At 37.6% G+C, this 17,115-nt stretch overlaps 1 pseudogene; it reads right to left on the bottom strand.

Annotated features, from left to right (window-relative positions):
- Positions 1-12,382: 12,382 nt before the first annotated feature.
- On the bottom strand, positions 12,383-15,235 carry LOC101443836 (myotubularin-related protein 10 pseudogene; annotated as a pseudogene).
- Between the last annotated feature and the right edge of the window lie 1,880 nt (positions 15,236-17,115).

Raw genomic sequence — 17,115 nt, 5'->3', positions numbered from 1 at the left:
TGCTATGATATATTTAAGATACTGCAAGAGAAAAACGTCCAGCCAAGAATCATATATCTGGCAAGATTGTCTTTCAAAAATGAGGAAATGTTTAGCATATTCACAGATAAACAGAAAATGAGAGAGTTTATAACCAAGAGACTACCTTTGTAGGAAATACTAAACGGTGTGCTACAACATGAAAATAAAAGACAGGTGAGAGAGGCCTGGAATAGAGTTTTTTTTTAAGATTTATTTATTTATTTATTTCTCTCTCCTTTCCCCCCACCCCAGTTGTCTGTTCTCTGTGTCTATTTGCTGTGTCTTTTTTGTCTGCTTCTGTTGTCAGCAGCATGGGAATCTGTGTTTCTTTTTGTTGCATCATTTTGTTGTGTTGGCTCTCCATGTGTGTGGCACCATTCCAGGGCAGGCTGCACTTTCTTTCGCACTGGGTGACTCTCCTTACGGGGCATACTCCTTGTGCATGGGGCTCCCCTTTGTGGGGGACACCCCTGTGTGGCAGGGCACTCCTTCCATGCATCAGCACTGCACATGGGCCAGCTCCACATGGGTCAAGGAGGCCCGGGGTTTTAACCGTGGACCTCCCATGTGGTAGATGGATGCCCTAACCACTGGGCCAAGTCTGCCACCTGGAATAGAGTCTTGAAATGAAGATTATACCAGTAAAATTACTTAAAAGTGTCAAATGAGCAGTGAAAATAAAATATGACAGATAAAACCCAAATATTCAGGAATAAACAACCATTATGCCAAGCACTTGTACTCAGAAAACTACAACTCATTGTTAAAAGAAATTTTTAAAAGTCCTAAATAATTGGAAGAGTATTCTATGCTCATGGATTAGAAGACTAAATACCACTAAGATGTCAATTCTACTGAAATTGAAATACAGATTCAATGCAGTCCTGATAAAAATTTCACCAGCATTTTAAAAATAAATAAAAAACACAATTATCAAATTTATTTGGAAGGGAAAGGCATCCTGAATAGCCAGAAACATCTTAAAATGGAAAAGTGAATTTGGAGGACTCCCATTTCCAAATGTTAAGTCACATTACCTAGCTACAGTGGTAAAACAGCATGGTACTGGCATAAAGACAGACATATAGACCAATGGAACTGAATTGATGGTTCAGAAGCAGACCCTCACATGCATGGTCAAGTGATTTTTGACTAGCCTGTCAAACCCACCCAGCTGACAAAGAACAGCCCATTCAACAAATGGTGCTGGGAGAACTGGATATACATAGCCAACGAAGGAAAGAAGACCCCTATCTCACACCTTATACAAAGGTTAACTCAAAATGAAGAAAAAACCTAAATATAAAAGCAAGTATCAAAAAGGTTCTAGAAGAAAATGAAGGAAAGTACCTTCAAGCCATGCTAGTAGGTGGTGGATTCTTAATAAGATAAGAGTAGGACTGGGAGGGACTACTGATGTTTAATGTATGAAGTTTAAATTAACTTTACTATAAAAGAGCAGAAATGTACAGTTTATGGTAACACATTATAGTAACAGCTGGTTTATAAATGGGTATGTGGCTGAAAAGGGAAGTCTAGGGATGTAAATGCCAACTGACAATGCGAAAGAACAATTGAGGGACTGAAAAGCACAGTAAACCCAGAGACGGATTAGAATTGTGGTTGATGGTACAGAAGCACGAGTGTGCTTTGTGAGTTAGGGCAAATGTACATCAATAAGGGTTGTGGGAATGTGAAGAAGCATAGGAAAAATACAACTGGAGTGCCTATGGAATGTGGTTAACATAATAATGTAATATTTTTGCATCGACGCCAAAGATGTTTTGTGTTGATAATGGAGGTGTATGGAAAATGTGTAATAAATATACACTATGGACCTGGGTATAATCAGATGATAGTATCTCATAATCTATAACAAATATTGCAGTATGAAGTAATGTGTTGATAAAGGGGTGTTGTTTGGGAATTCTGCACATGTCCAAGATTGTTTTGTAAGTTTATAACTCCTGTCATAAAAATATACTTAAAAAATAACAATAGGGTGGTTTGGGGGGAAAATACACAAAATGTAATATTAGGACTATAATTACTGGTAAGATTTTGAAAATACTCTTTAATAATTTGTAACTAATATATCAGAAAAATGCAAGGTGTTGGTGGAGGGTTGATGTATGGGACCCCTGTATGATTTTATGCATGTTTGCTTTGTAAGTTCACAACTTTTACTCATTATGGATGTTCATGTATATAAGATGTAAAAATAATAATAATAATAGGGTGACTTAGGGGAAATTTTGGTTAGTAGTAATATTTTGAGAAGGCTCTTTAATCATAGTTAAAAATGGTTAACAACAATGCAAGTTACTGATGAAAGGGTAAGGTATGAGAGCTCTGTAAGATTTTATGTATGTTTTTTAAGTTCACAAATATTATAATGCATTTAGTGCTTATTGTATGTTCATGTATGAGTGATGTACTTCAATTTTTTTAAAAAAGGTATTGATTTAAAGTTTTTCCAAAAAACAACTGGATCCCTGGAGCCCCTCCCATACTGTAGATCACCCTACTACACCCCCATCCTTGTAGATGACAGAAGTTTTATTTTACATTAGAGAGTGGTAGCTGGGGACCAGTAGCCACAGTTGAAACCAGGGGAACAATATTGAAAATGTGGATGGATTAAGTGAAGGTTTGCCTACTAAATTTTGAGACCTCAGTCTTCTTTTTCCAGAGCATGGGGGTCCAAGACCACCTCTGCATGGGAGCCTTCTCCAGGGAATGTGAGTAGCCGAAGGGGAAATGCATAAAGATCCTAACAATCAAAGTTCACCAAAATAGAACCTAGCTAGCCCACCCTACACTGAATCCCACAGTTGAGAAAACTCACCCACAGGCACAGAATTTCTAATGAGATTATTAGGATCCCAGTTTGAAATATGGCTAAAGAAAATGTTCAAAATGAAGAATCAATCATATAAAGCATTCAATACTTTCAAACACATTCCTAAACCAACAAAATTTTAAATAATAAATTATTCATATCATAAACTTCTGTTCATTAAGTATTTTAGTAAACATTTGGAAGTGCCTCAACAGAGAAACGAATTAACATACTGCTCTTTCAGGTTTAGAATAGATCTAAACATTTTTGTTTTGTTAGGTAATGTACAAATGGATTTTTTTGAATCACAAAAGTGTCTCCAGGTGCTTCAACATTTCTACAGCTGTGCCAAAATTGGCATCCTCTAAACTTTGGTAAATCTAGCCCAATGCTGTGAATGGGAATATCCAAGGTGCAGACATCAGCAAGGTGCAGCCCCAGGCTTCTCAGCAGTCCCTGCCTGAGTCCAGAAACCCTGACACCCCCACTCCCAGCAGCCCTCCCATCCCTGCCATGGTGTTTTCAGGTAGAGCTGCACCTGCCACTTTGCTGGAAAATATATTTAATGATTATTTTTAAAAACAAAAAACAGTTCATTAACACATGGGGTGCAGAAAAATTTTCTATATTTGAAATGGAATGGGAGGAAAGGTAATATGTAACACTGACGGATTGACCACATAAAATTTACAATCTTTCACATGTTTCTCCCAAGTACCTCTAGGGATACATAAAATAATTAAATGGTAATAGCAGTGTTCATAGAAAAAAAACTACAATTCTTTGTTTGAATGAGTACAATAAAAAAAAAAGAATAAAAGCAGAGAAGAAAGAGTGGTAGAAGAAGAAATGTGCAAACACAGCAACAGATGTATTCAGACTCACCAGTAATAAAATAATTTCAAAGGGAAATACTTTGGCATAACCCATGTACCAAACCCTATTAAATAATATTTCATAAGAATGAACATCTAGAGAGTGCTTGCCATAGAGACAATGTCTCATGTACTATGCTGAAAGGTAATATTGATTTCTATTGTTCTGGATCTTCCTCATTAATACAGTAACATGCTCAAATAGAATCCATCTTAAAATTAAGAGATGGCCTCACTTAGCAGTATGTTCCTTGACTGCTATTAACCAATTTTTCCCACCTCCCCTCAATGACAAATTTCCTGTGCAAATGTTTTTCTTTACCTGGAACTACTTCATTCTTTCCATTTTTTCTAATTGGGCTTCCAATCCCAAATTTTTTTCTTTTCCTGCAATTACTTCATTCCCTCCATTCTTTCTTATTGGGCTTCCAATCCCATCATTCATGTTCAACAGTGACCTCTGCCTTGCTCAGTTCAATCAACACATCTTTTTAACATTATCTATAAGTGCATTCGATAATTAGTCAAGCAAGCAAACACTGGAACTCTCCACTCTGGGAAACGCTAGATTAGCTCTCAGATTACCTCAGGTTAAATTCTTGGCTTTTATTCTATCTAAGCCTTTTTTGCACTAACTACTGAGTCCCTTAATGTCTTCTTAATGTTTTATCTCTTTTCTCATCTCATTGAATTAATCTAGGAGATATGTACACATTTGATTAGTTGGCATCTAATAAAAGAATTTTCTTCCATGGAAAAAACCAATTAGGTAATTAATGAGTTTTTAAAATAGTTACAAGATGATGATTATGCCTTAAATCATTAGCAATATCACAAGCTGCACCAGAAACAAAAGACTCATTGTTGACCAATGTTTACTGACCCCTATGAGGTTCCAGGCACAGATATTGACATACCATAAATAAATAAGGATGTCTGCACTTCTAAGAAACAAATCCATCTTAAATCTTCTGGATTATTTTAGTGACATTTTTGCTCCTATATGAACAAATTATATATTTATGTCTTAAAGCATTTTTTTGTGAATAGTGTTTTCTTTTGATTTCCTTGGCAGAGAAAGGACTGCGTAAATTCGTGAATTTAGAAACAGTGGATTTATATTACAACCTTTTTTACTTTTTTGAACAAGGCAAGGTATACACAAACAAGGAAGTAAATTGTAATTGATTGCATGATTGTACCTGATTTCACACACTCTTTCATATCTTTGCACTTTTACATGTGACTTTGCAGTTCCTCTCACTAGAGGCAAAGTATATGTTTTCACCCCATTGATGTTGGTCTTGGCCAATGCGATGTGGGAAGAAGTAAAGGGTATCCATTTTTTAAAAAAGATTTATTTATTTATTTCTCTCCCCTTCCCTCCCACCCTGGTTGTCTGTTCTCTGTGTCTATTTGCTGCCGTCTTGTTTCTTTGTCCTCTTCTGTTGTCAGTGGCACAGGAATCTGTGTTTCTTTTTGTTGTGTCATCTTGTGTTAGCTCTCCGTGTGGGCGGTGCCATTCTTAGTTAGGTTGCACTTTGTTTCGTGCTGGGTGGCTGTCCTTATGGGGTGCACTCCTTGCGTGTGGGGCTCCTCTACGCAGGGGACACAACTGCGTGGCACGGCACTCCTTGTGCACATCAGTACTGAACATGGGCCAGCTCCACATGGGTCAAGCAGGCCCGGGGTTCAAATCGCAGACCTCCCATGTGGTAGATGGATGCCCTAACCACTGGGCCAAGTCCACCGCCAAAGATATCCATTTTGAACCTAGATCTTAAGAGGTATTACAAGTTGTTACTAAGCTCTCTTGTACACTTTTATTCAGCATGAAAAATACTTGTCCTAGGAAGCCTGCTGCCTAGAGATGAACAAAAAACACTAGGTGAAGACCTGAACTGAACCTGTCTTGAAGCCTAGCCTAAATGAAATTGGGACCTCATATATGGGAAGCAGGCACTCAACCACTGAGCTACAGCTGCTCCCCAACGAGAGTTGTTTGTTTGTTTTTGCTTATTTGTTTTGTTTCTAGGAGGAACCGGAATCAAACCCAGAATCTTATACTTGGAAAGCAGGCTTTCAACGAATTTAGCAACTTCCTTTCCTCAAATGTGTACACATGGCTATGCAATTTCAAGGTGAGTAATGAGATCATTCTAGAAGTTCCACTTATGCATGTTTCAGGAAGTTCTCACTGACTGCCACAGTATACAATGCCTGAGGAGGAGATGCTCCTGAGGGCTCTAGAGACATTTAGACACTACCAGCAGGGCAGAAAACCCCAGGAAATTGGCATCCTATCAATGCATCTTACCTTGGATATATGATAACATCTCCCCAATGTATTAGAGTTAGACTTATTTACACTTTTCCTACACATGGTTCTTCTACTCCATTATCTGAACCCATAATTAGCACTATACCCATTAAATATATGTCCCAGAGACATATTTTCTGTCTGTTCATATACTGGTTGATCCCTGAATCTCAGCACAGTTGCAGACAACAGCTTCTCTCCAGTTCATTAGACTCACCCGGAAAAACTAATAAAATATAGAAAACACCAATCTTCCCAAAATTGAGAAGATCTAAAACTTCAAGCAAGACAGTCCCATCTATCTGACCCATGGGATGTAAGCTCCCTCACAATCTGAAGCAGAGTGGGCATCACCATCCCCAAATCCTCAAGAGTGAGGAATATCCAAACGTAAAGGAGGAATGAAACTATAGACTAAAGGAAACATTATTTTTCGAGTAATGGAAGAACTTGTAACATTGATATAAAAGACAATGGTCACCAGAGGTTCTGACTGGAGGGAGAGGGAAAAATATGTGTAGCATGGGGCATTTTGGGAACATTGAAATAGCTCTGAATCATATTGCAATGATGGATACAAACCATTATACATTTTGTCAAAACCTGTAAAATTGTGTGGTGCAAAGTATAAACCATAATGTAAACTATAGATTATGCTTAGTAGAAATGCTTCTTTATGTGTTCATCAATTGTAATAAATGTATCACACTAATGAAAGATGCTAATGGGGAAAGTGTGGGAAGGGTCGGGGTATATGGGAAACTCCTATATTTTTGATACATTTATGTACTCTAAATCTTCTTTAAAAATAAAGAAAAAACTTTCCAAAACTGATGAAAAATATTAATACACTGATATAAGAAAAAACAAAACAAAAAAAGCCAAAGTAGGTTAAAAATAGAGACTCATCCCTAGGTAAATCATAGCCAAAATATTGAAAGCCAAAGAAATGATAAAGTCTTGAAAGCAGATTAAAATAACTCATTACATTGAGAGGAGCATCATGATGATTAATGCCTGGCATAATCATCAATAATGGAGACCAGAAGCAAGTGGGTTTACATGTTGAAAGAGCTATAACAAAAGTAAACCCAAGAATTTTCTAAACAGCAAAAGAAGTTTACAAAAATGATGGCAAAATTAATACATGTAAGTGTTACTTGTTTCAGAAGATTGACCTAAATTACCTTAACCTAGAGTGTGCCTGATTTTAGTGACTCACTTGCAGTAGAGTACAGAAAGAAATTGATTACTTTTCAATGCAGAAATCTAGTTGACCCAAACTTAGCCAAACAAGCAAGATAACATCACCAGTGATGTCAGATTACAGCAGGTACCCCTTAATATGACGAGGACACCTCAACTCTGTTGTACTCTTCCCCAAATTCCATAAACTCAGTCTAGTAATGAGAAGCAATGTGACAAACTCAAGTTAAGGACAAAATTACTGATCATTAGTACTCTTCAATATTGTCCAGGCTATGAAAGAAAGGAAGGCTGAGAAAGTGTCACAGAGTGGAAACTAAAGAGACATGATGATTAAATGCAACATCAGATTCTGGACTGGATGCTTTAAACAAAAAAAGGACATTATCGGAAAATATTGGTGAAAACTGAATAATTCTGTAGTTTAATACATAGTATTGTAGTGATATAACAGTGTTGATTTCTCATTTTTGACAAATATCCCATCTTTGAGCTGTTAATATTAGAGTTTCCTGGTTGAAGGGAACTTGGGGTGTTATGTGAACTTTGCAATGTGAGCTATTTCTTATGTAATCTAATATGTTTCAAAATGGAAAGTTTTTGTTAAAAAATAGGGTGAAATAAACACATTCCAAGATGTTAAATACAACAGAGTGGTTTTTTGGTGAGACTTCTACAAAAAATATTAAAGGATCTCCTACACATGAAAGGAAATGACACCAACAGTAACAAGAGCACCGGATAGGGTTGATAAGTGCATAACTGTGGATTTATTGGAATGAGCCCCACAGGTACTTAACATGATAAAAAATAGTATTACAATCATGATGGGCATAAATTAAATTACAATTTTTTATGTATCACCAAGCAAATTTGGGTCACAGGGCAAACTGCACTGTCTGGAAAATTGCTCAGTCTGGTTCTCTTTTTAAAACAGAACTTGACAGTGTGATTAGTCTCTGAAAAATTGAGGGTACTTGGGGTCTTTCATGAGTGCTGAGACTTTCCTCCTCTGGTGTAGTTGGGATTCCCGACAATTGGTTAGGAATCAGGGGTGAATGATCTCCAACAGTGAACTCTTAGGTTAGGGAACTGATGTCCCCTGTAGCAGTGAGCTCCTGGGCCAGGATGATGTCATCTGGATGTGGGGCAGGGGTTTTGTTCCCAGATGGAGAGCCACTTGAATTGAGGAGGGTCATGATTTTAGCTCTATGGCATTAAAATTAGGCTGAGCTGCTTGTAGAATGTTTTCCCTGTGGATATTTTGTTTACTGCTCAGAATCTCCTTCACATTCATCACTGTTAAACAGCAAGACAAGGCACCTTCCTGCTCATCCTACTTTAACTCTAGTCACAAAAGTTTTAGGTACAAAGATTTTAATTTTCTCTCAAAATCAACTTTTCACTACTTGATATTACTTTATCAGGTAATATCAAGTAAAATCTGGTTAGCAGATTTTTGTTGAAGGATATGTTGAAGTTTTCACTTTCAGTTAGTACAGATTAATATTTTCCTTTAAAAATTTAGACACTTTTATTTTAAAATTGATTTTCATCAGAGAATAACAGTAAGATTATACATATTTAAGCTCAAGCTACAAATTTCAAAGCCATCAGATCCCAGGAGGAATTCTGGGATTATTAGCTTCACTTACAGACTGTGGTTTGTTGAGTGTTGAGCTCTCCATGGCACAGTGTACACAGCCATGTGCATTGTTTCTATCACCACAATGTCCCTTTTGCTAGCAGAGATGCCAAGCAGCTTTACAATGGGCAAGACTTAACGCTGCTATACTTGTTTTTCATATTATGCATGATAAATTGTGGCACAATAATAATGATATAACAACTGACAAGCAAAAATAAAACAAATATATTTTATATTTGATTGTCATACAAAAATAGGCACATCTATTTTTAATGCATTATTCATTTTTATAGGTACATTTTTACACAGTATCTATTTTTTAAAATATTTGTAAATTAATAAAGTAATTACTAATGGACTTGAAATGAATATGTGAGGGAAGAAAATTATAGACAAATAAATGTCAAGCAAAAAGATAATAAAGAACTTAGAATAATTTGTAATAAAAAAGCAGCTTAAAGAAAAAGGGAGATATTACACCTTCAATGGCAGGATATGCTGTTATATTACAAGAGGGTTGAATAAAATTCCCAATCAAGGTCTATTAAATATTTAGTGATGATAATCCTATTTGTATAAATTGAAAATAATCCCTACTTTACAGGTAACAAGTTGACAGAAACATTGGCTTTGTCAAGAAGATTGATTTCCTAAGACATTTTAAAAATAAAAACACCTGTTTTTTCAAACCAGAGACATTATCATACAATTTTCTATAGGCAAATATTTCAAATAGTAACAGCTTTTCTTTACATATAAAGATAAAGCATGGTGTTTTGAAAAACAATTGTTTTATAAAGGGAAATAAATTGGACATTTCATTTATTGTTTTTAAAGATTTTATTTATTTCTCTCCCCTTCCCCCCATTGTCTGCTCTATGTGTCCATCCACTGTGCATTCTTCTGCATCTGCTTGCATTATCAGGTGGCACTGGGAATCTAAGTCTCTGTTTTGTTGCATCATCTTGTTGCGTCAGCTCTGTGTATGTGGTGCCCCTCCTGGGTGGACTGTGCATTTTACATATAGGGCAGCTCTCCTTGCGGGGCACACACCTTGTATGTAGGGCACACCTATGCAGGGTCAGTCCTGCATGACATGGCACTCCTTGTACATGGCAGCAATGCACATAGGCCAGCTTACCACATGGGCCAGGAGGCCCTAGGGATTGAACCCTGGACCCTCCATATGGTAGACGGATGCTCTATCAGTTGAGCCACAACCACTTCCTTGGACACTTTATTATAAAAGTTTACAATTCTAATTATGATGGAAATTTCATAAAATCTAAATAATAAAACCAAATTTGAAAACATCTAACTTTTAAAAAGGGAGTGAGGTGGGGAAGGAATGGTGCTAAATGTTTTTGCTCTAATAAGCTTAGGCTTCACCACTCATAGCTTTGTCTAGGATCCCAAAACATTGAAAACTAGGATTTTTCAGACTAAGATTACCCCTTTATCTGCTTCTCAGTCTCAGTTAATATTTGCTGCCAAAAGCCAGGAAAGGAGTGGGAGTGGGGAGTTCTCTTCTTTATTAAAAATATGGCAGTATCCTGAGAAGTACATTTTTATCTCTCCTCTTCTGTTTCCTTAGCATTAATAATCTTGTCTAAGAGAGGAGGGAATTCTATGTGAGTGACCTGTCTTGTGGCCTTCGTTATTTCCAAGGCAAATACCAAAGGTAGTTTACCAGAGTGTAAAAATGCCAAGGGTAGTTTACTCAGGCCAGCCCAAATGCCTCCAAGCAAGTCCTGTATTTTCAGGGAGAGGGTTCCAGGTGCAAACAGCACTCTCAGCCAGAGGGGCAGCTCCTCAAAGTCTCTAAAAATAACATCTATAGTCCCTTTGTGTCTTTGGTGACTTTCAGAAGGAGAGGAATGTGGGCTTTGCTGCAAAAACTATTTCCAATATGCAGTGGGGTTTTAACAACATGTAATAGTCAGCCACAGGGGTGCTGATTCAAAGTACCAGAACTCTCTTGGCTATTATAAAGGATATATATTTGGGGTAGATGCTTACAGACACAAGGCCCTAAAAAGTCCAAGTCAAGGAACTGTAAGAGGTACTTTCTTATCCAAAGTCATTCACCACATGTTGAAGCAAGGTGGCAATTGATGTCTGTAAGGGTTCAGTCTTTCTTTTCCTCCTAAGTCTCCAAGCGCCCACCTTCTTCTGATCTCAGCTGTAGGCTGGCATAAGGCTTGTCTCTCCCTGGGGCTCATTTCTTTCTGGGCTAAGGTGCTCTGGTCTCTTCACAAGGTCAGCTGTAGACTATCAGACTCATTTCTCTTCCCGGGGCTGCAGGATCCTGTGTATCTTCTCTTTGTGGCTATTTCCATGTGAGTGTCTGTTTTATCAGCCCAAGATGGCTGGGACACAATGCTGAGTCACAGTCTAATGATATGGTTGAATCAAAGCCATAATCTTAACACAGTTAATTCAGAGATCTCAAATGAATTTAGTACAATCAAAGGGTATCATGCCCTGAAAAAGAGACTAGCTTACAAACATAATCTAGATCTCTTTCAGAATTCATAAATAATATCAAACTACCACACACCGTATTTTTTAAAACTGAAATTCTGTTTCACTCTTATTCATACCTTAATATCAACATCAAGGGCACTTCTAAGTTTAATTATATTATGTACAGCAAAGGCCTTAAGGTAATATTGCATATCACTTTAAAATTAGTCTATGAAGTAAAAGCAAACTCATGATTTTAAAAAGTGATCTAAAGTCCCAAAGAAGGTGATGGAACATAATAAAGTATGGCCTTGGAACACTGAACATGCATCAGTTGATTCCCATTTGAGAGATCAGAAAGTGAAAAGAAAAACAAGAAAACCTACTAGCCTTTTGGGGGTGGTTAGCAGTTGTTTATGGAAAAGTACTATAAACTAACTTGTTCATTTCCTGCTGTCTGCTTTTCTGGGTTGCTGATCTGAGCAAGGATCAAGTAACTGTTAGTAGGTCATAGGAAAAATGGATGCAGAAAAAATAAAGGCAGCAACAAAATCTGATTAGCTCCACCACAGTTAAATAGGAGGATGTCTGCCTGCAAATCATCTAAAAATAAGACCCAATGGCAAAGAGACATAAAAAACAAAATTTATGTCTATTTAAAAAATGTGAAGGAAGCATGATTCAACACATTTATAAATAGTCAAAATTTCTTTTTTCAACTATTATTCTACATATAAAATTATTAGAGCTTCAAATGCCTAAGTTAGCAATTATAATTTAGAGGGAAAAAATACAGTTTCCCTCAAAATGTTCAAAATATGCTACAGTTACTCCTCATTTACTAGTGTGTCAGTAGATAGACATAATTTTGATCCCACTTAAAAATTTGCTTGCTGTGTTCTTAGAGTGCATAATTTGCATACACTCTCTGCAGGAGAAATGGAAATACAGATAAGAGATACTCTGGTGTCTCCAAGGTCTTGCATGGCCTGCTTGCCTGCTCATTAAGAATTACATGCTGCTCTGCTCCTATTCTGTGCTTCATGCTGCAAAGAGACAACCCTGTAGAGCTGGAGCATCCTACCCAGCAGGTAGACTTCATCCACTAGCAAAGAGAGTCTGTAGAAGGCAGTGATGACGCTACCAACTTTGATCCATGTTTTGGGAACCTAGTGGAAGTGGCCGTTTCCATAGTTTTACACGTGCTCCAGAAAGTCAGGGCAAAAGAACACAGAACACCATGTAGGTAGACCAGCTTGGAAAACCATTCCCTAAAACACTACTCTAAGCTGCCATCCTGTCTCTCCATCTGCTGAAGAGGGTCTGGTTTCAATTTAATTTTAATTCTCCTTGGAAGCAGTTCTTTAAGAATAAGTCCATTCTTAAAGGAGGACAGCAGTCCTCTTAGCATGGACCTGCAGCTTTTCTTGTCCATTTAAAAGATTTCACAGAGCCTTTCTGTAAATAAGGCATGCTCTTCCCAATATAAAATGGGTTTTGGAAAAGAGTGCAATCCTTTGCTGCTGAAGAGACCAGTTCCAAATGGAATGGAATTTTAAGCCCTTTTCATCACTCAATTGGATATTTTCATTTATAGAAAACTCTTTTACTTTACCCACTGGCAATAACAATTGAAACGGAATCCACTTAAGAGTGAAATATGGGTACTCTCAGTGTAGGTCAACTAAGGAAGTTTCAGAGAACTTGAACACCACTGGATAGTTTTCTAACAGTTGCCATGTGGCATCCAAGAATAGCAAAAATAAGGGAAACTCTTTCCAATCTCTGTAATTGGTTACATCTGTCCAGGAACTGATTGCCAACCATGAGCCACTCCTGTATCAGACTCTGAAATACAGTAATTGTCCTAAAATTGGCTTCCAGCAGCACTTGAGTAAGAGAAGCTTTGAAACAACTCAAATCTCTTCCGTCCTCCTCTTGGAGGATTACAGAAAGATGTTTCCTTTCCAGTATGTATACAAGTTCTACTAAATGGTTAAGGAATGCCTTTACATATTATAACCCCTGAGTACTTTCCAATGAAGATAGCCATTTCTCTTTAAAAGGGTCATTAACACATGGTTGCTTAAGTTTTACATACACCATCTATATTTCTTGGATATTAGGTAAAGTCTTATTCAAATCCAATTTGAAAAATCACTTCTCTGTTGATGACTTTTAGTTCTTCCATTACAGAACATTGACCGATTTTTCTGTTTCAACAAATCTTTTATGAGGGCCATTCTCACCAAGGCACAGCCATTAGGGTGAATCCAGCACAGAAGAGGCACGCTTCTTCCAACAAAAGAATTGGAAAAGATCTTCATGTCTTGGTCAGCTACAGAACTTGGCACTACAAAGTATTCTGGAAGGGAAATGGATATCATGTAACCTACATTCATGGAAAATCTATCCACCAAGCAGCATCTAACCTCTTGATTTCTCTGCCCCAATCTGAATAGGTTTCAAACAGATGAGTTTTGGGTTCTTGCCACCACTGTCTCCACCACCTCCTTCTCCATCTCCTGATGGGAGCAATTTAGATTTTTTTCTTTTAGATAGATAGATAGATAGATAGATAGATAGATAGATAGATAGATAGATAGATAATAGATAATTTTAGGAGCATTTATTTTTTAAAGATACATAAATCACAAAAAATGTTATATTAAAAAATATGAGATTCCCACATACCTCAAACCACAACCCTCACTCCTCCCACATCAACAACCTCCTTCATCATTGCATGACATCCATTGCATTTGGTGAATACATCTTGGAGCACTGCAGTACCACATGGATTATAGTTCACATTGTAGTTTACACTCTCCCCCAGTCCATTCAGTGGGTTATGACAGGATATATAATGTCCAGCATCAGTTCCTGCAATATCATTTAGGACAACTCCAAGTCCTGAAAAAGCCCCCACATCACATCTCTTCTTCCCTCTCCCTGCCCTCAGCAACTACCGTGGCCACTTTCTCCACATCAGTGCTACAGTTTCTTCCATTAATAGTCACAATAATTTTATAGTAGAATACCAGTAAGTCTACTCTAATCCATATTTTATTCCTCCATCTTGTGGACCCTGGGATGGTAATGTTCACTCCACCTCTATATTGAGAGGGGGGCTTGGATCCCACATGGTTGATGATGCTATTCTCCTGCTTGATGGTGCTCTTGGTTCCTTGTTATGGTAGTTAACCATCATCACCTCCACATTTTCTGATGTTAGTCATTTAGTTTTTTAGTTGAATTGGGGTATTTTTAGCCAACATATTCAAATGGATTATCTGCAGATCTGTTGAGTGGGGATAATGAGCAATTGCAAGGCATAACATTTTGGCAATTTTAAATCTGAATCATCAAAGTGAAATCTAACAATCCTGCAATCTCTGCAATAAACAATTAAGACTGTTGGATTAAATTTCAGTTTCCACTTGGAACCTAGGATTTTCTGCTTCCTTTTGTGGTCATTTACTGTGACAAATTGCTTAATGCATCTTAAAGGGACATTATTTCACCAAGAAGGTTTTTATAATGGAATTTCTGTAATGGCTTTGGATCATTTGTAATAAAGGAAATTTTGAAGTTGCTGCATATCAGCTTTCTCCACAAATCACTTTGACTTGTAACTGTTGCAATGCATGTATGTACAAATTGACTTCATTTACCATTTCTCCTGGCAAAAGGAATGGCTCTAGTTTTTTAAGCCTTGGTTTTGAATTAAACATATCATCAATCTTGGGGGGGGGCGGCACCAGGAGATAGGATCTGTACTTGGGTGTCTGGCCACCTTGAGGAAGAACCTGATGCCACCATCTCTTCAACTGAGAACCATCACTATCCAGCTGCATTCCTGAACCTCCAAACTCTTCAGAGCTTAAATCTCAGGGTGCTCCACCAAGTCACCATCTGTGGCAGGACCAGGTGAACTGACATGTGGGGATGAGACTGATTGTCCACCAGAGAGGGGAGTAGCCAGGGCAGAATCAAGGCTACATGGGTGCCAGGGCCCATCCCTGGAAGGGGTCCACCACCCTGCCAAAGACACTTCTCATGCAGGGCCAGTGGTCAGTTTCTACTGAACTCTAACTGCTTGTAGAATTTGAAGGCATTAGACCAAGAGTCTGACTTGCAAATATCTATTAAATTAAGGGGCTTTGTGGGTGCACAACTAGCAAAGCTGATGCTGGTATAATTTGCCCAAAGAGCCAGGACCCAATTAGCACAATTAAAACCACAATTATTGGTACCTGGATGTAAAAGCTGCCAACAGTCCAAGGTTTTGTTCAAGAAAGATGATGGATAAGAAGGACTCTATTGCAAATAGTTTTCATTTTTTAAAGATTCATTTTATTATTTATTTCTTCCTATCCCCTTGTTGTTTGCACTTGCTGTATCTGCTCATTTTCCTTGTTTCTTTAGGAGGCATTGTGAACTGAACCCAGGGCTTTTGATATGGGAGGGAGGCACCTAATTATTTGAGCCATCTCTGTTCTCTGCTTTGTTGTGTCTCTCATTACATTTTTATTTTTGTGTCTCTTGTTGCATCATCTTGTTGCATCTGCATGCAATGCCTGCCCATTATGTAAGCTTGCTGTCTTGCTCATCTTCTTTAGGAGGCACTGAGCACATCTGCTCCCTGTTGTTGTTGTTGTTTTTTCTCTCACTATGGCTTTCTTCTTGAGTCCTTTGCTGCATCAGTTTGCTGCACCTGCCAGTCATGCCAGATGACTGTCTTCTTTAGAAGGCACCAGGAATTGAACCAAGGGTCTCCCAAGTGGTGGGTGAGAGCCCAATCACTTGAGCCACATACACTTCCCACAAATAGGTTTTAAATCATAAGGCCTGGTTTGGGTGCACATTGCTAATAAAGTGTTACATTGTTCAGTAAATCACTTGTGACTGAAGTTGGAAATCCAGCATTATCCTGTAGTCAGCCCTCTGAACTTATCCAATTCTTATGGGTCATTTGCCTCAATTGTTGATTCAGTTGGAGATAAGACAAGCTAGAAAGGTCTTTGAGCTACAGGGCTCCTATTAGCCAAAGTTTATGGTATGTAGTCCTCAGCATTTTTTGCTGAGAATGGCTTATTTGGAAGGTTTGACCTTATGGATTGCAAATCAATGAAACCACCTAGACACCTCTCCCAAAAGAGCCTAAGAAATGGTGTAGACCTACATCTAATAGGTCTGTCCTTGTTTTATGTTGCTCCCCTTCATCTTGGCATGAATTATTACCAATAATAATATTACAAATAATAATATTGGTAATATTTTCTGGTTTAACTATGCTGTGATAGGGTTTTTGCTCCCTCATTATTTTCTAATTTGACTATTGCTTACCAAGTGGATTTGCTATCTCCCATATTGGTGGTACACAAATTAATGTAAATGGTCACAGAGCAATATAAATTTAAATTAAATTTAAAGAGATTTGGGGGAAGATTAACCATCCATCTCTTATATACTGAAAAATGTGAAACATTATTAGGTGGTGGGAATTTAGGTTTAAATGTATCCAATAACAAATGATCACATGTAACAGATGATGGAACTGAATGATAATCTTTCAATAAAGGAGAGTATTTGTCTCAATCTGGACTCTAGTACTGATAGGTTGGGGGCAAGATAGAAAATCCATATTAATGAGAAAAAATATCATAGAAGGGTCTCAAGAATACAGAATTCTCATTAATATGAATATGACACATGGTTTCTTTTAAATATAGAA

This window comes from Dasypus novemcinctus, chromosome 19, assembly GCF_030445035.2.
Source record: "Dasypus novemcinctus isolate mDasNov1 chromosome 19, mDasNov1.1.hap2, whole genome shotgun sequence".
Classification (NCBI taxonomy): domain Eukaryota; kingdom Metazoa; phylum Chordata; class Mammalia; order Cingulata; family Dasypodidae; genus Dasypus; species Dasypus novemcinctus.
Note: the sequence above shows the minus strand (reverse complement) of the source record. Positions and strands in the feature narration are given on the sequence as shown.